General features: G+C 40.3%; 1 pseudogene across 1 annotated transcript; it reads right to left on the bottom strand.

Moving 5' to 3' along the window:
- Window positions 1-545: 545 nt before the first annotated feature.
- Window positions 546-2,567, bottom strand: Hspa8-ps23 (heat shock protein family A (Hsp70) member 8, pseudogene 23; annotated as a pseudogene). The gene has a single exon (XR_015646532.1). The product of XR_015646532.1 is annotated as a heat shock protein family A (Hsp70) member 8, pseudogene 23 (transcript).
- Between the last annotated feature and the right edge of the window lie 12,580 nt (window positions 2,568-15,147).

The following is a 15,147-nucleotide window of genomic DNA, read 5'->3' on the forward strand; positions in this document are numbered from 1 at the left end:
TTAGTTATGTCCTGGTTCCCCATCTTCTTCAACTTCACGTCTCTCTTTGGAAATCCTGCCTTAGTCAGTTTTCTTTACCCCATTCCCCCTGCTTTGGGAGTACCACCCACTTATGGGTTATTCTCAGTCCAGGAAGAAGTGCCTCTCTTTCCCCAGCAGAATGAAGTGTATTCGGAGACTAGAGGACCTCTATATATCTTCTGGGTGCTATTCTGTCCACTTTCTCTAAAGACCTACATTCTAGAAAGGGGAAAATGCCTATCTTCAGAGTGCCCAGCCATACTGGGGGAACATATATTATATATATGATATCTCATATCTTCCCTTCAGGTTGCTCAGCCTAGGGTCTATAGGGATAGGCTCTTTAGTGGCCTATACAAAGTCCTGGTTAGGTATAGAAATGGCTCTTATAGGTGGTTTTGGATTGCTTAGCTGGGGTTCTTTATCTACCTAACTTTTGACTGTGGGAGTGGTGATTTAATTTCTTTTTTTGTGCCAATTTAAATAGTTTTATTATTCCATGTTACTTGTTTTGGGTCCCTGTGGAACAATGCTATACCCTCTACTTTGACTTAATCGACCTCTTCAATGGTGGGGCCTGAAGAAGCACCACCAGATGGAGGAGCTCCTCCACCAGGGAAGCCACCAGGCATTCCTCCAGGCATGCCACCAGCACTCTGGTACAGCTTGGTGATGATAGGGTTGCAGACCTTCTCCAGTTCTTTCTGCTGATGCTCAAATTCTTCCTTCTCCACAGTCTGGTTCTTATCCAGCCAGCTGATGATTTCATTGCACTTGTCAAGAATCTTCTGTTTGTCTTCATCATTGATCTTGCCTTGAAGTTTCTCATCCTCAACAGTTGCTTTCATGTTGAAAGCATAAGACTCCAGCGAGTTCTTAGAGGAAACCTTATCTCTCTGCTTCTCATCCTCAGCTTTGTACTTCTCAGCTTCTTGGACCATGCGCTCAATATCCTCCTTACTCAAGCGGCCCTTGTCATTGGTGATGGTGATCTTGTTCTCCTTTCCTGTGCTCTTATCTATAGCAGAAACATTGAGGATTCCATTGGCATCAATGTCAAAAGTAACCTCAATCTGAGGAACCCCACGGGGTGCTGGAGGTATGCCTGTGAGCTCAAACTTCCCAAGCAGGTTGTTGTCCTTGGTCATGGCCCTTTCACCTTCATACACCTGGATGAGTACACCTGGCTGGTTGTCAGAGTAGGTGGTGAAAGTCTGGGTCTGCTTGGTGGGAATGGTGGTATTGCGCTTGATGAGGACAGTCATGACTCCACCAGCAGTTTCAATCCCAAGGGAAAGAGGAGTGACATCCAAGAGTAGCAAATCCTGAACATTCTCAGACTTGTCTCCAGATAGAATGGCTGCCTGGACAGCTGCACCATAGGCAACAGCTTCATCGGGGTTAATGCTCTTATTCAGCTCTTTTGCATTGAAGAAGTCTTGCAGAAGTTTCTGGATCTTGGGGATTCTGGTAGAACCACCCACCAGGACAATATCATGGATCTGTGACTTGTCTAGTTTGGCATCTCGAAGGGCCTTCTCTACAGGGTCCAGTGTGCCACGGAACAGGTCAGCATTCAACTCCTCAAATCGAGCACGGGTAATGGAGGTGTAGAAGTCAATTCCCTCATAGAGAGAATCAATCTCAATACTGGTCTGCGTGCTGGAGGAGAGGGTGCGCTTGGCCCGCTCACAGGCAGTGCGGAGACATCTGACAGCTCTCTTGTTCTCACTGATGTCCTTCTTGTGCTTTCGCTTAAACTCAGCAATGAAATGGTTGACCATTCGGTTGTCAAAGTCTTCTCCGCCCAAGTGGGTGTCTCCAGCTGTTGATTTGACTTCAAAAATTCCATCCTCGATAGTGAGGATTGACACATCAAAAGTGCCACCTCCCAAGTCAAAAATGAGCACATTCCTTTCAGCCCCGACCTTCTTCTCTAAGCCATAGGCAATAGCAGCAGCAGTTGGCTCATTGATAATTCGAAGTACGTTGAGGCCAGCAATAGTTCCAGCATCTTTTGTTGCCTGTCGCTGAGAGTCATTGAAGTAAGCTGGCACGGTGACCACGGCATTGGTAACAGTCTTTCCAAGGTAAGCTTCTGCAATTTCCTTCATTTTTGTCAGAACCATTGAAGACACTTCCTCAGGATAGAAACTTTTTGTCTCCCCTTTGTATTCGACTTGGACCTTGGGCCTGCCTGCATCGTTCACCACCATGAAGGGCCAGTGCTTCATGTCAGATTGAACAAACAGCATCATCGAACCTACGTCCGATCAGACGTTTGGCATCAAAAACTGTGTTGGTGGGGTTCATTGCAACCTGATTCTTGGCCGCATCCCCAATTAATCGTTCTGTGTCAGTGAAAGCAACATAGCTCGGCGTGGTGTGGTTACCCTGGTCATTGGCAATTATTTCCACCTTTCCATGCTGGAAGACACCCACACAGGAGTAGGTGGTGCCAAGATCAATGCCAACTGCAGGTTCCTTAGACATGGTTGCTTGCGTGTAGGCCCAGCTGTGCTGATGACGAGACCACACAGAGACCCCCGAGAGCTGGCTCCGTGTTCAATGAGCGATTTCATTTCTTCTGTTCTAGATATCTTAATAGGTTTCAGTCTTTTGGGGGCTGAAATTCTTTCCCCACATTCTTTGTCCTATCAGACAGACCACCAATCGTATTAAATCCAAGAGACTGACCATATACCTATCACATTTATCATTAAGTCCTAGTGATACTATCACTTTATCTCTAGAACTGGTTTTGTCCTTCTTTACCAGCTGCACCATTGCTTCTACACTGGCTGCCCCTCCGTGCCATCAGTGTTCTTCGACACTTTCTGCCACTGCTGTTTACTTTTTTGATTACTTGCAACTTGCAACAAAACGGCAAGATTCAGGAGGGCAGGAATTTTGTCTGTTTCGTTGTTGTATCCCTTGCATACAGCACACTGCTCAAAGGGTGCTGGGCTCTCAAGGCTTCGTTTCTGAAAGAATGATTCAATGGTTGAACCTAATTCACATACGGTGGAGGCTGGGAGATAAAGTCTCTAACACTGTCTTCCACATAGCAAAGTTATTGTGGAATACCAGTTGGAGAAATGATTATTTCTTTTGCTCAAGGCCATACAGCTAATTAGTGTCCATACTTAAGACTGCTTGCTTCAGTTGATTTTTTATCTTTTAAGTTCAGGCTGTACCCTAGACCAATTAAAGTAAAACTTGTAGAAATGACAGACATTGTTTTTTTTTTAAGTCTCCTAAGTGATTTTGATAAGTAGGCAAGTTTGAGAACCATATTAAATCATGAAATAGGGTCAAGGTAACAACACACCCCTCTCATTCTACATCTAATAGACAAAAAACATTTGGGAAAAATCAAAGACATATTTGGAAACAACAATGAAAGAAAAGAAACATGTGCTCGTTCGGGACCACACTACCGTAAGAACTAGCATGTGTTAATCTCCAAAAGTGAGCTCTGAAGTCAGAGAAATGGTTTTATAAGGTGGGTGTAGGCATTAGAATAAAATAAATAATGGAAATATATTTGAGTCTAGTAACTAAGAAGCTATTGCCTAATAACCTGCTTAGACCTCAGGAAAGTGATTCCAGAGTTTTTAAGAAGGGTTCTTTGTGTGCATCATTTAAAATGGGCAAAATTCCAGCTGTGTTTATGAAAGGAGACTTTTTTGGATGTTAAAGGATAAAAAGCTGCAGGAGGCCTTCTCTATAAAAAACAGCATGGCAGAGAGCAGCCATATTTTGTGGTTCATTTCATTCTAGAATCACCAAGGCCTTTGGTCAAGGCCTGTTATTTTGGAACTGATGATTGCAAACTAGGGGAGTAGGGCTTGCAAGAGAAGTGAGAAAAGAAAGGATGGCTGGCTTGCCTAAGGAATGCTTTAAGTCAAGGGAAATCTCTAGAAGAAATGTTCTGCTTAGGGCTTCCAATTTTGAGTCTCAGGCTCTACCCTTTGGATAGTACTCTAACCATAGGGTACTAATTTTATACAATTAGAACCCTTTCAGTGATAACTTCTTAATGAAACAGAGTATTTCTTAGACTATAAGGAAACACCAAAGTAAACCACCACCTAGAAGTCCAGAATTGGATTTTCTTTTTTTAATTGGATTTTTTATTTGCATTTCAAATGTTATCCCCCTTCTGGGTTCTCTCTCCATAAACCCCCTATCCCATTTCCCCTCCTCCTTCTTCTATGAGGGTGTCCCTCCTCCCCAGCAACCTACCCCTTCCCATGTCCCTCTTCTGACATTCCCCTACGATTGAGCCTTGGCAGGACCAAGGGCTTCCCCTCCCATTGGTGGACAACAAGACCATCTTCTGCTACATATGCATTTGGAGGCTGGAGCCATAGGTCTGTCCGTGGATGGTGGTTTAGTACCTAGGAGCTGGGGTTGGTTGATATGGGGTTGCAAACCCCTTCAGCGTTTTCAGTCCTTTCTCTAACTCCTCCACTGGGGACTCTGTTATCAGCTCAATGGTTGGCTTCAAGCTTCCACCTCTGTACTTGTCGTGCTCTAATATTAGGATTATTTGATTATTTGATCCTCTCAGGAGACAGCTATATCAGGCTCCTGTCAGCTTGCACTTCTTGGCATCAGCAATATTGTCTGGGTTTGGAGTCTGTATATGGGCTTGATCCCCACATGGGCCAGTCTCTGGAAGGCCTTTCCTTTAGTCTCTGCTCCCAACTTTGTCTCAGTATTTCTTCCTTCAGAGAAGCTGCTATGAGCATAGTGGAGCATGTGTCTTTTTTATATGTTGGGGCATCTTTTGAGTTTATGCCCAAGAGAGGTATAGCTGGGTCCTCAGGTACTTCAATGTCCAGTTTTCTGAGGAACCTCCAGACTGATTTCCAGAATGGTTGTACCAGTCTGCAACCCCAACAACAATGGAGGAGTGTTCCTCTTTCTCCACATCCTCACCATCATCTGCTGTCACTTGGATTTTTGATCTTAGCCATTCCCATTGGTGTGAGGTGAAATCTCAGGGTTGTTTTGATCTGCATTTCCCTGATGACTAAGGATGTCGAGCATTTCTTTAGGTGCTTCTCAGCCATTCGATATTCCTCAGCTGAGAATTCTTTGTTTAGCTCTGTACCCCATTTTATTACGATTATTTGATTCTCTGGAATCCAACTCTTAAGTTCTTTGTATATTTTGGATATTAGCCCTCTCTTCAGTGTAAGATTGTTAAAGATCTTTTCCCAATCTGTTGGTTGCCGTTTCGTCCTAATGACGGTGTGCTTTGCCTTCCAGAAGCTTTGCAGTTTATGAGGTACCATTTGTCGATTGTTGATCTTAGAGCATAAGCCACTGGCGTTCTGTTTAGGAAAATTTCCCATGTACCTATGTGTTCAAGATTCTTCCCCACTTTTTCTTCTGTTAGTTTGAGTGTATCTGGTTTGATGTACAGGTCCTTGATCCACTTGGACTTAAGCTTTGTACAGGGCGATAAGAATGGGTCGATTGTGTGCGTTCATTTCTGGGTCTTCAATTCTATTCCATTGGTCTATCTGTCTGTCTCTGTACCAATACCGTACAGTTTTTATCACTATTGCTCTGTAATACAGCTTGAGGTCAGGGATAGTGATTCCCCCAGAAGTTCATTTATTGTTGAGGATAGTTTTTGCTGTCTTGGATTTTTTGATTTTCTAAATGAATTTCCAAATTGGTCTTTCAGGTTTTATTAAGAATTGAGTTGGAATTTTGATGAGGATTACATTGAATCTATAGTTTGCTTTTGGCAAGATGGCTATTTTTACTATATTAATCCTGCCAATCCATGAGCATGGGAGATCTTTCCATCTTCTGAGATCTTTGATTTCTTTCTTCAGAGACTTGAAGTTCTTATCATACAGATCTTTCTCTAGGTTAGCGTTACACCAAGGTGTTTTATATTATTTGTGGCTATTATGAAGTGTGTCATTTCTCTAATTTCTTTCTCAGCCTGTTTATCCTTTGAGTAGTGGAAGGCTACTGATTTGTTTGAGTTAATTTTATATCCAACCACTTTGCTGTAGTTGTTTATCAACTTTAGGAGTTCTGTGGTGGAACTTTTGGGGTCATATAAGTATACTATCATATCATCTGCAAATAGTCATATTTTGACTTCTTCCTTTACAATTTGTATCCCTTTGACCTCTTTTTATTGTCTGATTGCTCTGGCTAGGACTTCGAGTACTATATTGAACAGGTGGGAGAGAGTGGGTAGCCTTGTCTAGTCCCTGGTTTTAGTGGGATTGCTTCAAGTTTCCCTCCATTTAGTTTGCTGCTGGTTACTGCTTTGCTGTATATTGTTTTTACTATGTTTAGGTATTGGCCTTGAATTCCTGATCTTTCCAAGACTTTTATCATGAAGGGGTATTGAATTTTGTCAAATGCATTCTAATGTCTTAGCATCTAATGAAATCATGTGATTTTTTTCCCTTGAGTTTGTTTATATAGTGGATTACCTTGATGAATTTCCATATATTGAACCATCCTTGCATCTCTAGGATGAACCCTACTTGATCATTGTAAGTGATCGATTTAAAGTGTTCTTGGACTCAGTTTTGGAGAATTTTTTTTTTCGGAGCTGGAGACCGAACCTAGGGCCTTGCGCTTGCTAGGCAAGTGCTCTACCACTGAGCTAAATCCCCAACCCCAGTTTTGGAGAATTTTATTTAGTATTTTTGCATTGATATTCACAAGGCAAATTGGTCTGAAGTTCTCTTTCTTTGTTGGGTCTTTGTGTGGTTTAGGTATTAGCATAATTTTGGCTTCTTAGAAGGAATTGGGTGATGTTCCTTCTGTTTCTATTTTATGGAATAATTTATACAGTATTGGTATGAGACCTTCTATGAGGGTCTGATAGAATTCTGCACTAAACCCAGCTATTTGTTCCTGGGCTTTTATGGTACTTTTAGTAGCTGCTTCTATTTCTTTAGGAGTTATGGGACTATTTAGATGGTATATTTGATCTTGATTTAAATTTTGTACCTGGTATCTGTCTAGAAAATTGTTCGTTACCTCCAGATTTTCCAGTTTTGATGAGTATAAGCTTTTGTAGTAGGATCTGATGTGTTTTAAATGTCCACATTTTCTGTTGTTGTGTCTCCCTTTTCATTTCTGATTTTATTAATTTGGACACTCTCTCTGTGTCCTCTGGTTAGTCTGGCTAAGGGTTTATCTATCTTGTTGATTTTCTCAAAGCACCAGCTCCTGGTTTTGTTGATTCTTTGTATAGTCCTTTTTGTTTCTACTTGGTTGATTTCAGCTCTGAGTTTGATTATTTCCTGCCTTCTACTCCTCTTGGGTGAATTTTCTTCTTTTTGTTCTAGAGCTTTCATGTGTGCTGTCAAGCTGTTAGTGTATGCTCTCTCCAAATTTTTTTTTTGGAGGCTCTCAGTGTATGAGTTTTCCTCATAGCACAGCTTTCATTGTGTCCCATAAATTTGGGTATGCTGTGTCTTCTTTTTCATTAAATTCTAAAAAGTCTTTAATTTCTTTCTTTATTTTTTCCTTGACCAAGTTGTCATTGAGTAGAGTGTTGTTCAGTTATCATGTGTATGTGGGATTTCTGATGATGCCAAGAAGTCTTGGTTTCTGTTGCTTAGGTTCTTGAGCTTGCCTCTCGCCACCTGGTTATCTCTGATGTTAGTTGGTCTTGCTGTCTCTTACTGGAGCTTGTTCCTCCTGTGGGCCTGCGAGCCTGTGATCTTTGGAGTGAGAACACTCCTGGCAGACCAGCTCTCTGCGGACAGGTTTTGGGTCAGAGAGCTGTGGAACAGCCCCAGATCTGGGTGCAGATGAAGACTGGAAGGGTCCTGTCCTAGGCCGTCCTGAGGCTCCCAAGCCCTGTGTACTCCTGAAGGGTTTCTCCTTGGACAGTCAGTGGGATGATAGTGGGGTCTCTCCTTTGGGTTGTGGGCTTAGGAGGGAGAGTGCTCCTGGCAAACTAGCTTTCTATGGGCAGGTTTTGTGTCTGAGGGCTGTGGGATGGTCCCAGCTCTGGGCCCAGAATTGGATTTTCTTTAGTCTTTTTGTAGTCTGTATAGGAAATAGACATTAGTGGTACAATGTAAAATATTTAGGTGTTATAAATGAATAAAGTGCCTATCGGAAGTTATGCGCTATCTTTATGTTGTCATACTTCTATTTACAGAGAAAGGTCCAGAGGGACTTTACAGAGGTATGAAAATGTGTAGACTAATCTGCCAATCACTTCTAGGGGTTGATTACTTGGTTAGTTAGCATATATGGGCAAACGAAACTGAAGGTTCCTATTGATTTCTGAACTTCTCTAGGATGGAATGCTATGTTTTACAGGAGGGGAACAAATCAAAGTATAAAAAGCTCCTGGAGTTGGTTCAAATGGGAACAATTTGGGTAGCTTTCTTAACACACAGTCCTCTCTGACTACCATCATTTTATGCATTGTTTTGTCCTTGTAGTATAAACCTAATCTGCAATATGAATTTCATTCATTTTAGCATTAAAGACAAAGGAATATAGAAGAATTTAGCTTGGATTAATATTCACAACATTAGTTATAAACATACTTGTAGGAGTCAAAGGGTTATTTAGTTTAATTTCTTCTTTCTAAAGTTTTGAAGATTGAAATACCAAGGTGTTAAGTTTGGAGACAGATTATCATAATTGATTTTTGATTAGAGAGTCTATAAATAAAGCTTCGAGTTTTTACAGGTAAGAGACTTGTATGGTTTGTTTATTTCACACCTGCTTAAGACTTTTTTATTACTATAAATGAAACATCTAAAGTGGGTATGTTATAAAGAAAAGTTTATTTATTCATTTAGCAGTACTTGAGATTGAACCTAGGGCCTAGTTAGGAAAGTACTCTGTCACAGAATAGTAATTTAAATAAAAATAAAGGATAATAGTAGAAGAAATATTTGCTGTAATTTTAGTCTGTGAATCTAAAAAGTCATAGCATAGTCTTTGCTGACAATAAATGCAAATATGAAATAGATAAAATCATGATAATTTGTTCTAAATTTCACATTGTTCTTGAGGTACCAGAGGAATCCTGATTTGTTCATAAGATCCAGTGTAGATTATCATTATTACTCATGTTTGTGTGGCACCTTAAGTTGTAGTACACTCAAAATCTTTCGTATCTTTCCCTAGCCAGTAGGTAATTGAAGTTCAAGCAAATGCTTAGGATTAGCAATTAGAACTGTTAGGAAGTTATGGTTGTCAGAGCCAACATACCCACATTTATTAATAATTGAGTGTTGGCTGTGCAAATTTCAAATTTCTGTTAACTTTAACTTGAGCAAGGGAGGCTTCTTGATGGTTTGTTCAAATGAGGAAATGGAAGTTCCATTTTTTTTATTCAGAATGAAAAGTGGTAGTGGGTAATGCCATGGATGAAGCTCCCACTGGTAGAACCTAATGTGTGGGGGAGATTTGGGGGTGAGGTACAAAACATTCCCTGAGGAATTTCTCTCAAAGCAATCAATGAGATATGAAGGAATCAAGGGTGGAAGGAGAAGGAACTAAGCAAAGGCAGAGATTCTGAACAAACAATGTTTTTTTCCCTGTTTTTCAAGACAGGGTCTCTCTCTCTCTCTGTGTAGCCCTGGCTGTCTGGGCATCGGATCTCTTTACAGATGGTTGTGAGCCACCATGTGGTTGCTGGGAATTGAACTCATGACCTCTGGAAGAGCAGTCGGGTGCTCTTAACCACTGAGCCAGCCCTGGCTGTCTTGGAATTCACTATGTTGACCAGGCTGGTCTTGAACTCACAGAGCTTTACCTGCTTCTGCTTCCTGAGTACTTGGATTAAAGGTGTGTGCCACCATGCCTGGACCAAACAAAAACTTTACTTTTGCTTCCTAATTGGAAGAGAAGCTTTACAAGGTTAAGTCCTTGCCCAATTGCGTTCAGAGACCTAAAGAGAGGATCATTCATTTTTTGCACTCAGGTGCATATACTCCCACACAGACACAGGCAGACAGACAGGCAGACAGACACATAAAAACACAATTAAAAAATAATTTTAAAAGAAACTTTAAAAAAGAGGGAGTTGTTTTCTACATCATACAAGAAATATAGACAGAGGAGTCTGGATACAGGCAGATTACTTGCTTTATAATTTATAGATCAGGAACCTTTTCTCCTCTCATTTGATCCTACTTTGCTGATGCCTTTCACCCTCATGTATAGTCATAGACTGGCCTTTCCATCTCAGTCTGAAGTCTTTTCTCCAAGGTCAACAAAAGAATGAAGCATCAGAAGGGATAACACTTGTGTTGCGAAAACAAAATTATGTCCAGAGGTCTCTAGCGAGACATTCCATGGAGATGTCAGTGTCCAGAATTATGTCATCTGCATGGAGAACAAGGTGGCTGGTTCCACTGCCACATGGAAAAATATTTGTGATTCTACTGGGAAAAAGGATGGAGGTGGTGTGGATAGGTATCTGTCACTGTAGCAAAAATTATATGAAACCTGTGGGCATTGAAAAATAAAATCAATATTTCTTCTTTCTACAGTAACTAGGGCAAAACTAAGTGAATGTTAAAAAATATTGTTTAAAACTCGGGTCCATTCTTTTTTTCTTTCTCTGCTTTCCTGTTCTTCCTTCTTTCCTTCCTTCCTTCCTTCCATCCTTCCATCCTTCCTTCCTTCCTTCCTTCCTTCCTTCCTTCCTTCCTTCCTTCTTTCCTTCCTTCCTTCCCTTGTTTTGAATTATTGTGGCTTCAGAGGGGTATGATTTTTCCCAGTATCAACAAAAAGAAAATACTTTCAATACAGCTCAGAACAGAGTAGGGTGAGGTTGTGACGGAAGCATGTGCTTGCCATTTCTGTTTTTCAATAGAAGTCTTGGAAGATGGTTTCCTTTCATCCTGACTGCCTGGTATTTCATCTGTGTACTTGGAAGGACATCAGGTAATCAGTCTTAACTTCTTTTCTTCTTGCTGTGCTTTTCTCAGTGTCATTGTTACTATAAAAGACTCCTAGGTGTCGTTGTGCCTCATGGAGAGTCTTATGTTTCTTTACGGAGAAACTGTCATTATTTTCAGATTCTTATTGAACCCATTAGGAGACCATTGAGACAGGATGGGAAATAAAAATAACTACTTTTTGCACTGGCTATTATTCCTGGACTTTTATAATTTTGAGGTGGAGAAAGAAAATAATTTAACATAATTCAACAAAAATAATTTAAGAGGCATGGCTGGTAGATTGCCTCACATTTGATCCCAGGAGTCATGGAGTTCACACATAAATATGAAAAGGGCCACATAATTTCAGTGACATTTTTAGTTAAATATCTCCTGCTGATAGAATCACCTTTTCCGTCCAAGGTGATCTTGGTGTACAATTGAAAAGCTGGCCTTCTGGGAAAGAACCTCTGTGCCATTAGTTCTAAATTTTCATTTACAGCATTCTTTCTCAAAGCTCATGCTAGCTTTGAATTGATGTGTTGACCTTTTTGTGTTTTTGTGTTCTCCATTCATAAAATTGGCTCAACATTTTGGTTGTATTCACATCACCTCAAATATCCTGACCCCAGAGAGAGCAGCTTCAAGGACATCATTTCTGCAATTATATTTTAAATTTTGTTCTCTCTCTCTCTCTCTCTCTCTCTCTCTCTCTCTCTCTCTCTCTCTCTCTGTAGTGTGTGTACACAAGTGGTGGTCAGAAGACAACTTTCTTTCTACAATTATCTCTTTTCGCCATGTTGGTCTTGGAGAGGAATTGTCATACTTGGCAGCAAGTACCTTTACCAGTTGAGCTATTTGAACATTGCAAGTAGATTTTGAGTCACATTAATTAATAAGGTATAGTAATTTCCCCACAAAGATTAAGACTCCTTCATTGCTGCTGATTGGCTAGATATTCTTTTGTTGTTATTTGTTTGCTAGAACCCATGGAATGGAATATTATATAATATCACAGTGGCTTTCCTGTGGTGATGTTAACTCCTCTTACACCCACATAACATACTTTATCCTTTGGGGTTTTTTTTTATTAGATTTACTAACAGTCCATTGTTGTACTATTAACATTTAATGGCCCAGGAAGAAGAACACGCTATTATACATCTCTTGGCAAAACCAGCTCTGGTGTAGAAAAGTCATAACGTTTCAGGAAGTTTTAGCTTTCTTACATCCCATTTCTTATCCTTAACACAAGCTTTCTATTCTTCCCAGACCTCCTGATGTTGTAAAGAAGAATAGGAGCAAAAGAGGGGCAAGTGGACCAGAAAGACATACAAATCAAGCAGTCATTTCCAGTGCCTGCACTTACATCAGTGATTAATCAAACTAATGGGGAGTTCTAATTCGGTGCTTTGCTACCCTTATGCCCTGTAATTGTGGTGTCTCTGAATCCAAAGGAGACACGTTGGGCTCTGCATGCCCAGGCGCATAGCTTTTAAATCTTCATAACTCTATAATTACTACAGTGCTTTCCTTCAAATCTAGCTCAATTTCACTTCCTTAATGAGTACCACAATCTTGATAAAGTTTGAAGCTTGCTGCCTCTGCTGTTCACAAGGACTCTATCCCAGACTGATAATGTGAGTGGCAGATTGTACACTTTCAAGTTCCTCTCCAAAAGAGCTGATTGATTTAAGGACCACCATTGTCACAAGCACTTCTTCTGGGTTAAGTCCAGAGCTGAGTGTTTTCATCAGAGAAGGGTGCTTGCAGAGCAAGTTCTAAACAGTAGAAGGGCGGGGCTCAGGAGGCTTATGAACCCCTGGAGAATGGTCGTTTAGTTTTATCAGTGCCATGTGCCCTTGAGACTGCGGTTCATCTTACCCAACTGAAGATTTTCCTTATAGCAAATGTATGAAAAATCTCCCACTTCCTCCTTGTAAACTCAGCCCTCCAAAGAGTCAAACTTACAAGTCAGCTTCCAAAACAAAGCAACCTATTTTCCTATATTCTTTCTCTACTGCCTGGTTTTCAGATTTTTTTTTTAAAGACACATTGGAATGCCACTTAATAATTCTGTCGGGAGTGTATCTTCTCTTGTAGCTGCTTTGAGGTTCTCATTTCACCATGTGGTGATGATGCTTGCACTCCGATTTTGTCTTTGGGCATCTAAATTGGGAGAGCTAGCACTGAAGTCCTGGTGGCTTTTAGACTCCCAGCTCCAGCCTGTATCCCAGACAACGCTAATTGCTTTGGGATTCTGGATACTACTTAATTTCTATCTCCATTATAGCTTGTCTGGCTTGGCCCTACAATTCTTTGTTTACATGTCTGCCTACACTACTAGACTTCACCTTTTTGAGCAATGTTTGTTCCTTCTTTCCTTTTATATCCCTAGAACCTCACAAAGTTTACCAACCACAATGAGTGTTTGCACCCAGTCAATGGAAGCATCCAGCACAAAGTCTGTTATACAATCAGAAGAAAGAATATGTGAATGAAACTCCATTGTCATTCACTATCTCCATTTGCTTTAACTCTCTCAGTTAGTTTGAATTATGTATTCACAGTTCTGACTAAATCCAGACTTGGCATGTTCAAAATTATATTTAGTTGTAAAATGTGAGGCTAGGATTTTCGAAGATAAGAAGAACTACCAGTGGAAACAATGAGTAATCAATGGTTCTGTATGGGAAGATAAAAAGGCTGCTTGGAAGAGTGTTTGGATTCACAGTCGTTGGCATTTGGGGAAAACCATTTAGCCTTATTTTTCCCCTCTGACAGTGTTCTCCTGTAAAATGTTGGGAGAAACTCCTATATTTCAAATTTCAGAGACTAAATGAAGCTCTTTGAGGAAGAAAAGCATCAATTAAAATAAAGAAAACTTTTAATAGCAGTATATTGTCTTTATCTGCCTTTCAAATTATACTCATGATGATTATCTATCTATCTATCTATCTATCTATCTATCTATCTATCTATCTATCTATCTATCTTTATATCTGTCTATGTATACATCTGCAGATTTACTTATGTATATAGGAAATTAATATCTCCTGTGTTAACATATTAATGACAGTTCTTCCTGGGGATTCATGACGAACTGTATACAAAGTCAAACTCGAGGTTGCTGAACTAGAAAAATAATGCTGTGAAAGCTTTGGGCATAATGTTTATGCTCCAAACCATGCCTATGGAAGCATGCAGGCTTCCTCAGTCAAGATGGCTTATAACTTGGCCTTTTGGCTTTCTTCTACACCCAGTAAAGCTAAGGAGGAAAAGGAATTAGTAGATCTCAGAATCAACAGCTGACTGACATTTAATGTGGGGAAATAGCTTGGGGAGCCCATGGTAGAGCCTCCTCTTGCAGGGAGGAGAGAAGTGAGGACCATCTTCCACATCCCTTATGCCTACTTTGTGTATGATCCATTTCCCTATGTTTGAGAGATGCTCTGTCATCTTCACCTTTCATTTCCACTTATAGTGCCTTTTGTACTGAAAGTTTATTTGTAAGAGTAGTGTAAGTATGGGTTCACTGTGAACTTCTCTGCTTCAATATGAACAACGTGACTTTCTATTTTCCAAAAATGGCCAACCTCTCCTGCCTTTCCCCACACCATTGTCAGATCTGTTTTTCTTCTTCCCCTAAATGCTGCCAGCATCACATTTTATGTACAAAGCATGTCCTTGTTTTGCTTCCAAATTGTGATATCCTTACATAACTGGAATATATATTTCCTATTCATGAAACAGCTTAGGTAACATAGGTTTGGATGGAATGCTTATAATTTTTCTTAATAACGTTAGTGGAATTTAAAAGTATTTATTAGCTTTTTACTTAGCGGCATAGCTTTTAAGAGTAAGTTACATTGACTAAGCTAGGAGTAGGTTCAAATGGAAGGATGAAGGGAGATTTCGGTGATTATACTAACATGGCTCATGCATCTCCTGACATATCTTAGATAAAAGAAATATTCTTCATCAATGATAATTTAGCTGATGTGGCATAGATGATGGGGTAGTGAATCAGGAAATTTCAGTAAAGAAGCTTTGGGAATCTCTACTTTGATGCTTGCTCCAGAGGAAACTTGGTGCTTTAGAAAGCCTTACTTCCTATTGGGCTGTGGAAGGCTGAGTGAAGGGGTGGGGCATCCTGATGCAGACAGGAGATTTCATTTCTTTTCGGAAGGCATAAGGTTTATACTGACCA

Source organism: Rattus norvegicus, chromosome X (assembly GCF_021556685.1).
Source record: "Rattus norvegicus strain SHRSP/BbbUtx chromosome X, alternate assembly SHRSP_T2T, whole genome shotgun sequence".
NCBI lineage: Eukaryota > Metazoa > Chordata > Mammalia > Rodentia > Muridae > Rattus > Rattus norvegicus.